Here is a 7,984-nt window from a genome sequence, read left to right on the forward strand (position 1 = left end):
TATCAAACATTTAGAGAAGCGCTAACACCCATCCTTCTCAAACTCTTCCAAAATATAGCAGAGGGAAGAGTACTCCCAAACTCGTTCTATGAGGCCACCATCACCCTGATACCAAAACCAGACAAAGATGTCACAAAGAAAGAAAACTACATGCCAATATCACTGATGAACGTAGATGCAAAAATCCTCAACAAAATACTAGCAAACAGAATCCAACACCATATTAAAAGGATCATACACCATGATCAAGTGGGGTTTATCCCAGGAATGCAAGGATTCTTCAATATACACAAATCAATCAATGTGATACACCATATTAGCAAACTGAAGGATAAAAATCATATGATCATCTCAATAGATGCAGAAAAAGCGTTCGACAAAATTTAACACCCTTTTATGATTAAAACCCTTCCAGAAAGTAGGCATAGAGGGAACTTACCTCAACATAATAAAGCCCATATATGACAAACCCACAGCCAACATCGTCCTCAATGGTGAAACACTGAAACCATTTCTACTAAGATCAGGAAAAAGACAAGGTTGCCCACTCTCACCACTATTATTCAACATTGTTTTGGAAGTTTTAGCCCCAGCAATCAAAGAAGAAAAAGAAATAAAAGGAATCCAAATCGGAAAAGAAGAAGTAAAACTCTCACTATTTGCAGATGACATGATAGTATACATACAGAATCCTCAAGATGCTACCAGGCAACTACTAGAGCTAATGAACGAATTTGGTAAAGTAGCACAATACAAAATTAATGCACAGAAATCTCTTGCATTCCTATACACTAATGATGAAAAATCTGAAAGTGAAATTAAGGAAACACTCCCATTTACCACTGCAACAAAAAGAATAAAATACCTAGGAATAAACCTACCTAAGGAGACAAACGACCTGTATGCAGAAAACTATAAGACACTGATGAAAGAAATTAAAGATGTTACAAACAGATGGAGAGACATACCATGTTCTTGGATTGGAAGAATCAACACTGTGAAAATGACTATACTACTCAATGCAATCTACAGATTCAGTGCAATCCCTATCAAACTACCACTGGCATTTTTCACAGAACTAGAACAAAAAATTTCACAATTTGTATGGAAACACAAAAGACCCCGAAGAGCCAAAGCAATCTTGAGAAAGAAAAATGTAGCTGGAAGAATGAGGCTCCCAGACTTCAGACTATACTACAAAGCTACAGTAATCAAGACAGTATGGTACTGGCACAAAAACAGAAATATAGATCAATGGAGCAGGATAGAAAGTCCAGAGATAAACCCACACACATATGGTCACCTTATTTTTGATAAAGGAGGCAAGAATACACAATGTAGAAAAGGCAGCCTGTTCAATAAGTGGTGCTGGGAAAACTGGACAGCTACATGTAAAAGAATGAAATTAGAACACTCCCTAACACCATACACAAAAATAAACTCAAAATGGATTAAAGACCTAAATGTTAAGGCCAGACACTATAAAACTCTTAGAGGAAAACATAGGCAGAACACTCTATGACAAAAATCACAGCAAGATCCTTCCTGACCTACCTCCTAGAGATATGGAAATAAAAACAAAAATAAACAAATGGGACCTAATGAAACTTAAAAGCTTTTGAACAGCAAAGGAAACCATAAACAAGATGAAAAGACAACCCTCAGAATGGGAGAAAATATTTGCAAATGAAGCAACTGACAAAGGATTCATCTCCAAAATTGACAAGCAGCTCATGCAGATCAACATTAAAGAAAACAAACAACCCAATCCAAAAATGGGCAGAAGACCTAAATAGACATTTCTCCAAAGAAGATATACAGATTGTCAAGAAACACATGAAAGGATGCTCAACATCACTAATCATTCAAGAAATGCAAATGAAAACTACAATGAGGTATCACCTCACACCGGTCAGAATGGCCATCATCAAAAAATCTACAAACGGTAAATGCTGGAGAGGGTGTGGAGAAAAGGGAACCCTCTTGCACTGCTGGTGGCAATGTAAATTGATACAGGTACTATGGAGAACAGTATGGAGGTTCCCTGAAAAACTAAAAATATAACTACCATACGACCCCGCAATCCCACTACTGGGCATATACCCTGAGAAAACCATAATTCAAAAAGAGTCATGTATCACAACGTTCATTGCAACTCTAGTTACAATAGCCAGTACATGGAAGCAACCTAAGTGTCCATCAACAGATGAATGGATAAAGAAGATTTGGCACATATATACAATGGAATATTAGTAAGCCACAAAAACAAATGAAATTGAGTTATTTGTAGTGAGGTGGATGGACCTACTGTCTGTCATACAAGTGAAGTCAGAAAGAGAAAAACAAATACCGTCTGCTAACACATATATAGAATCTAAAAAAGGTCACGAAGAACCTAGAAGCAGGATGGGAATAAAGATGCAGACCTACTAGAGAATGGACTGAGGACATGGGGAGGGGAAGGGTAAGCTGGGACAAAGTGAAAGAGTGGCACGGACATATATACGCTACCAAATGTAAAACAGATAGCTAGTGGGAAGCAGCCGCACAGCACAGGGAGATCACCTCAGTGCATTGTGACCACCTATAGGTGTGGGATAGGGATGGTGAAATGGAAGGAGACGCAAGAGTGAAGAGATACGGGGATATATGTATATGTACAGCTGATTCATTTTGTTGTAAAGAAGAAACTAACACACCATTGTAAAGCAGTTATACTCCAATAAAGATGTTAAAATAAAAAGACAGGGCTTCCCTGGTGGCGCAGTGATTGAAAGTCCGCCTGCCAATGCAGGGGACACTGGTTCATGCCCCTGTCCGGGAAGATCCCACATGCTGCAGAGTGGCTGGGCCCGTGATCCATGGCTGCTGAGCCTGCGCATCTGGAGCCTATGCTCTGCAACGGGAGAGGCCACAACAGTGAGAGGCCCACGTACCGCAAAAAAAAAAAACAACTTAAAAAAAAAGACAATATTGTTTCATAATAGGAGAGAGAGGTCATTAACTAACACCCCCCCAAAAAAAAGAAAAAGAAAAAGCAGAGTAAGGTGAATACTAGATCACTCTACACAAGGTGAGTGCTAGATTACTATATATACAGCAAAGGCTGTGAGATCACGGGAGATGCTACTTAATTTCAAAAGTGTTTAAAGACATGTTCATAGAAGGCATAACACTGAATTTTCTGAGCTAAGTTTCAGGTCGGGATAGGCAATTCCATGTGGTCAGATGGTTTTAATAAATGCAAGTTAAAAAGTATGGTTATGATCATGAAACAATGAATTCCATGTGACTGTGACACTGAGAACTGGTTTGAACATGGAAGAGAAGACTGGGGGTGAAGGAAAGGCATGTGCATGTGGACTGGTAATTGGTGTCTACAATGTGCCAAGCATCATAATTTTCTTTCTAAGCCATGAAGAGATTCTAGAGATTTCTGAGTAGACAAGAGACATAATCAGATATTTATGTTTCAGAAAAGTTAATTACAGCAAAATGTAGGAAATATTGGAAGAGAAGAAATAAAGATTGTATGGTGAACTTAGAAATAAAAATTTTTTATTGAAGTATGGTTGATTTACAGTACGGCTTTAGTTTCAGGTGTAGAGCAGAATGATTCAGTTTTGTTTTTCATTTTTTGCAGATTATATTCCATTATATGTTAGTACAAGATACTGGATATAATTCCCTGTGCTATACAGTAAATCCTTTTTGCTTATCTATTTTATGAATAGTAGTTTGTATCTGTTAATCCCATACTTCTAATTTGTCCCTCCCCCCTCATTCCTTTCCCCTTTGGAAATCATAAAGTTTGTTTTCTATGTCTGTGAGTCTGTTTCTGTTTTGTATATAGGTTCATTTGTATTATATTTTAGATTCCATATGTAAGTGATGTCAAACAGTATTTGTTTTTCTCTGTATGACTTATTTCACTCAGCATAATATTCTCTAGGTCTATCCATGTTGTTGCAAATGGCAATATTTCATTCTTTTTTATGGATGAGTAATGTTCCATTTTGTGTATATACACACACAATCTTCTTAAGACCATTGTCTGTTGGAGTGCACTTGGGTTGCTTCCATGTCTTCATTATTCATTATTGTAAACAATGCTATGAACACTGGGGTCCATGTATCTTTCAAAACTAGAATTTTCATAGTTTCTGGATATATACCAAGGAGTGATATTGCTGGATCACATGGTAGCTCTATTTTTAGTTTTTTAAGGAACCTCCATACTGTTCTCCATAGTGGCTGTATCAATTTACATTCCCACCAGCAGTGTAGGAGGGTTCCCTTTTCTCCACACCCTCCCCTGCATTTATTATTTGTAGACTTTTTGATGATAGCCATTCTGACTGGTGGAGGTGATACCTCATTGCTGCTATGAACCATTTAGTAAGGTACTTTTTATTTATTTACTTAGAGCATATGCACTAGTTTTTCTTGAATATGTTTAGTTATAATATCTGTCAAGCAGTTTTTGAATGAGCGTGTAGCAGTCTGCATTCCCACAACTAGTATATGAGAGTTTGGTTGCTCCATATTCTTGACAACACATAGTTTTGTCCATCTTTTTAATTTTAGCCATTCTAATGGATAGTCATGTCTCAGTGTGGTCTTAATTTTAATTTTCCTTTATGTTACATTAATTTTCTTATAGTTTACATGTTATTATCCATCATTTAACTTTCAATCTATATATGTTCTTAAGTGAGTCTCTTATAAAAAGTAGAAGAGACTTATACTTGACTTACACTCACAGGAGTTCCTCACCTCGCAGCTGCACAACCTGGAGGAGTGGCTGCACCTGGGCCTGGCCTAGTGCGAGCAGAGCAAGAAACTCCTCACCAAGCAGGCCAGTGAGATCAAGTTACTCAAGGAAGAGTGTAAACGCAGGAAAAAGTTGATTTCCACCCAGCAGCTGATGACTGAGGCCAAAGCCAGGTATTACCAGTGCCGTTTTTGTGACAAGCTCTTTATGAACCAAGCTTTTCTACAAAGTCATATTCAGTGCTGCCACCCTGAAGATTCTCATCTTGCAGAGTATAAGACAAGGGTATAGACTGAGAAGCTCCAGAATGAGACCGACATGTTGAAGGAGCTCACCAAGTCTCAGCTAGAGGCTGCACAGCATGCCCATGCAGTCAGATTCTCTAAGGAATATGAAATGTAGAAAACAAAAGAGGAAGAATTTCTCAAGTTATTCGATAGATGGAAAGAAGAAAAGGAGAAACTAGTTGATGAAATGGAAAAAGTCAAGGAAATGTTTATGATGGAGTTTAAAGAACTAACTTCTAAGAATTCAGCATTAGAATATCAATTGTCAGAAGTCCAACATGCAGATCAAGTCAGGCATAGGCACATTAAAAGATGCAAATGAGTTTAAAGAAGAACGTCCTCAGCAACCCCAGGATTTCCAAAATGTGATGCAACTTCCTGATAGTCAGGAAAGCAAGTGGACAGCTTGAGTTCAGGCTCTTCATGAAGAACACAAGAAAGAGAAGAGCCGGCTCCTGTCACATATAGAGAAACTTCGAAGCCTAATGATAGATGATCTAAATGCAAGTAATGTATTCTACAAGAAAAGGATAGAAGAGCTAGGGAAGAGGCTCCAGGAGCAGAAAGAGCTGATCATCACTCAGACAAAAGATTAAAGAGTTTACCAGTAAACCATTAAACAGTGTCAGTGAAGCCAGAGGGAATCCTTTAACCTGGCAAACCTTTGAATCTAAGCCAACTACCCCAACTGTACCTATGAATACCCCAGCACCACAGACTTTGGATGCTGTGCCAAGTCAAGTCTAACAATGGCACATGAACAGGCATTCTCACTGCACATACTGGAACCAACAGAAGAACTTTCAGAAGAAGAAAAAGGAAAGGAAAATGCACAGAAATTAAATAACAAGATACATTTAAGGAAAACTGAAGAATAACCCTTCCCTCGCTAAGGAAATAAGAACAGTCTTGGAGGAGAGTTTGGTGGAGTAACTGGAAACCTTGGGGATTAATGCAGATATGTGTGGTATTCCAAGTGACCACTTGAATAGAGTGCTAAGAACCATAGTATCAGCAAGACATGAGCGGGAATGACAAGTACCTAACATTCAGCAAATTCGTGAATTCCTTGAACGTCAGGTCACCTGTAAAATTGAGAAGAGAACACTACTGTCCACAGACAGGTACAGTGCTTCTCAAGTGGACACCCTTTCAACTGGAGAAATACCCAAAGCAATACATCTTCCTGCCAAAAGCAGACAGTTGGTTAGACAAAGACCTACTTTTACTGATAGGACATCTGTTCCAAAAGTTAAGAAAAATATCACAGAAGATCATTTTCCCAGAAAGTCTTTAACTACTGCGACCCCTCCCTTCAGTTCAGAGGAAGAGCTGGATGATGAGGACCTCATCCAGGCCTATGCCTTGCCAGACTTACTTCCTGTGCTGTCACCTAAAAGCAACAAGAGTAGCTTTGGAAGGAGCACTGTCAAAAGTGACACTGACTGGACTAAGTGAACTTCAGGACTCTGATATTTCTCCCAAGCCCACAGGAACCTCCATTAAAACATTAACTGGAAAAGTTGAAAAGACAGTTTCAAATGACAGAAATGTGAATAAGCCAGTTGGTAGGCTTAATGTTGCTGAGGCGTTCATCAAAAAAGAACAAAAAGAAGATCTAAAGTGTGCAGATGTTGATGATGATGACTGGGACATATCATCCTTAGAGGAAGAGAAATCTTTGGGGAGAAGAATTGGAAGAGAACAGAAGGAACCTCCACCTGTGAAGAATGAGTCAAATTCTACTTAAGTGCCAAGTGCCTGGGGTGCAACTAACCTGAAAGGGCCAAAGTGAGAAGGACCTCAGGATGAATCCAGCACACTGAAAAGCAGCTTAGTAACCAAGACTGATTGGAGTGACTCTTCAGATGTGTAACTGTCACCCCACACATCAGGAGGCCCTTCCAGACGCCAGCAGTATTGCAGGATCACAGTATTTCAGTACTGCGTACATGACTCTAATGCTCCTGCTTGGCAGTATCTCCTACAATAACAAGGAAGCTGACTCTCAAAGAACAAGAGTCCCTTTAGTGGCACCTAATGCTGTTATTAAAAAACAAATTGTCAACAGTATTTTGAAGGATATAAAGGTGTTTAAGACTGCTGCTGCTTAAAAATAATGTGTCATTGAAATCATAAAAAGCTTTTCTTCAGAACAGTACTCTAGTGTTTAAGTGTATTTTTTTCAACTAATTTTTAAGTGAATTTAAAAAAAACTTATAGCAGATTTTGGTTTGAATTAAAACCTTTTCTTATATCTTTCTTATGTATGTTGTCACGTTGGAAGTGTTTTATTATAAAGTTCTGTTAGTATCCTTAAAATTGAATTAGTGGAATCAGTGAAATCTTAAGAGTAGATTGCTTATTTTTCATATAGAAGTAAGTTTAGAGTTATAAAAATATAGCTAGGCCCATGTTAGATAACTACATTTTCCAGAAGTACTTTTTTTTTTTTTTTTTTTTTTTTTTTTTTGTTTTGCGTTACGTGGGCCTCTCACTGCTGTGGCCTCTCCCGTTGCGGAGCACAGGCTCCGGACGCGCAGGCTCAGGGGCCATGGCTCACGGGCCCAGCCGCTCCGCAGCACGTGGGATCCTCCTGGACCGGGGCACGAACCCACGTCCCCTGCATCGGCAGGCGGACTCCCAACCACTGCGCCACCAGGGAAGCCCCAGAAGTACTTTTAACATATGCAGCTTTGAGCTATTGCAAGCATGTTGTTTTATTTTAGAATTTTAAATACTTTAAAAACTTTCTGTGGCATCATCTTTACCTTGGATATGTTATGAATAAAATGTAGCCAGTTTAAACGTCAGTTAATTTATCATACTATGAACAGAAGAGATTGAGTCAACACTGAATTCATATATGTCTGTATTTTCCACTTTCTAAAAATGCCCAATCCATATTCTAAAATACCTCAAA

The 7,984-nt window shown here is 38.7% G+C and overlaps 1 pseudogene across 1 annotated transcript; it reads left to right on the plus strand.

Annotated features, from left to right (window-relative positions):
• Positions 1 to 4,759: 4,759 nt before the first annotated feature.
• LOC307050768 (cilium assembly protein DZIP1-like) lies at positions 4,760 to 6,937 on the plus strand (annotated as a pseudogene). The gene has a single exon. The product of its transcript is annotated as a cilium assembly protein DZIP1-like (transcript).
• Positions 6,938 to 7,984: the final 1,047 nt, after the last annotated feature.

This window comes from Hyperoodon ampullatus (genome assembly GCF_949752795.1).
Source record: "Hyperoodon ampullatus genome assembly, chromosome: 3".
Classification (NCBI taxonomy): Eukaryota; Metazoa; Chordata; class Mammalia; order Artiodactyla; family Ziphiidae; genus Hyperoodon; species Hyperoodon ampullatus.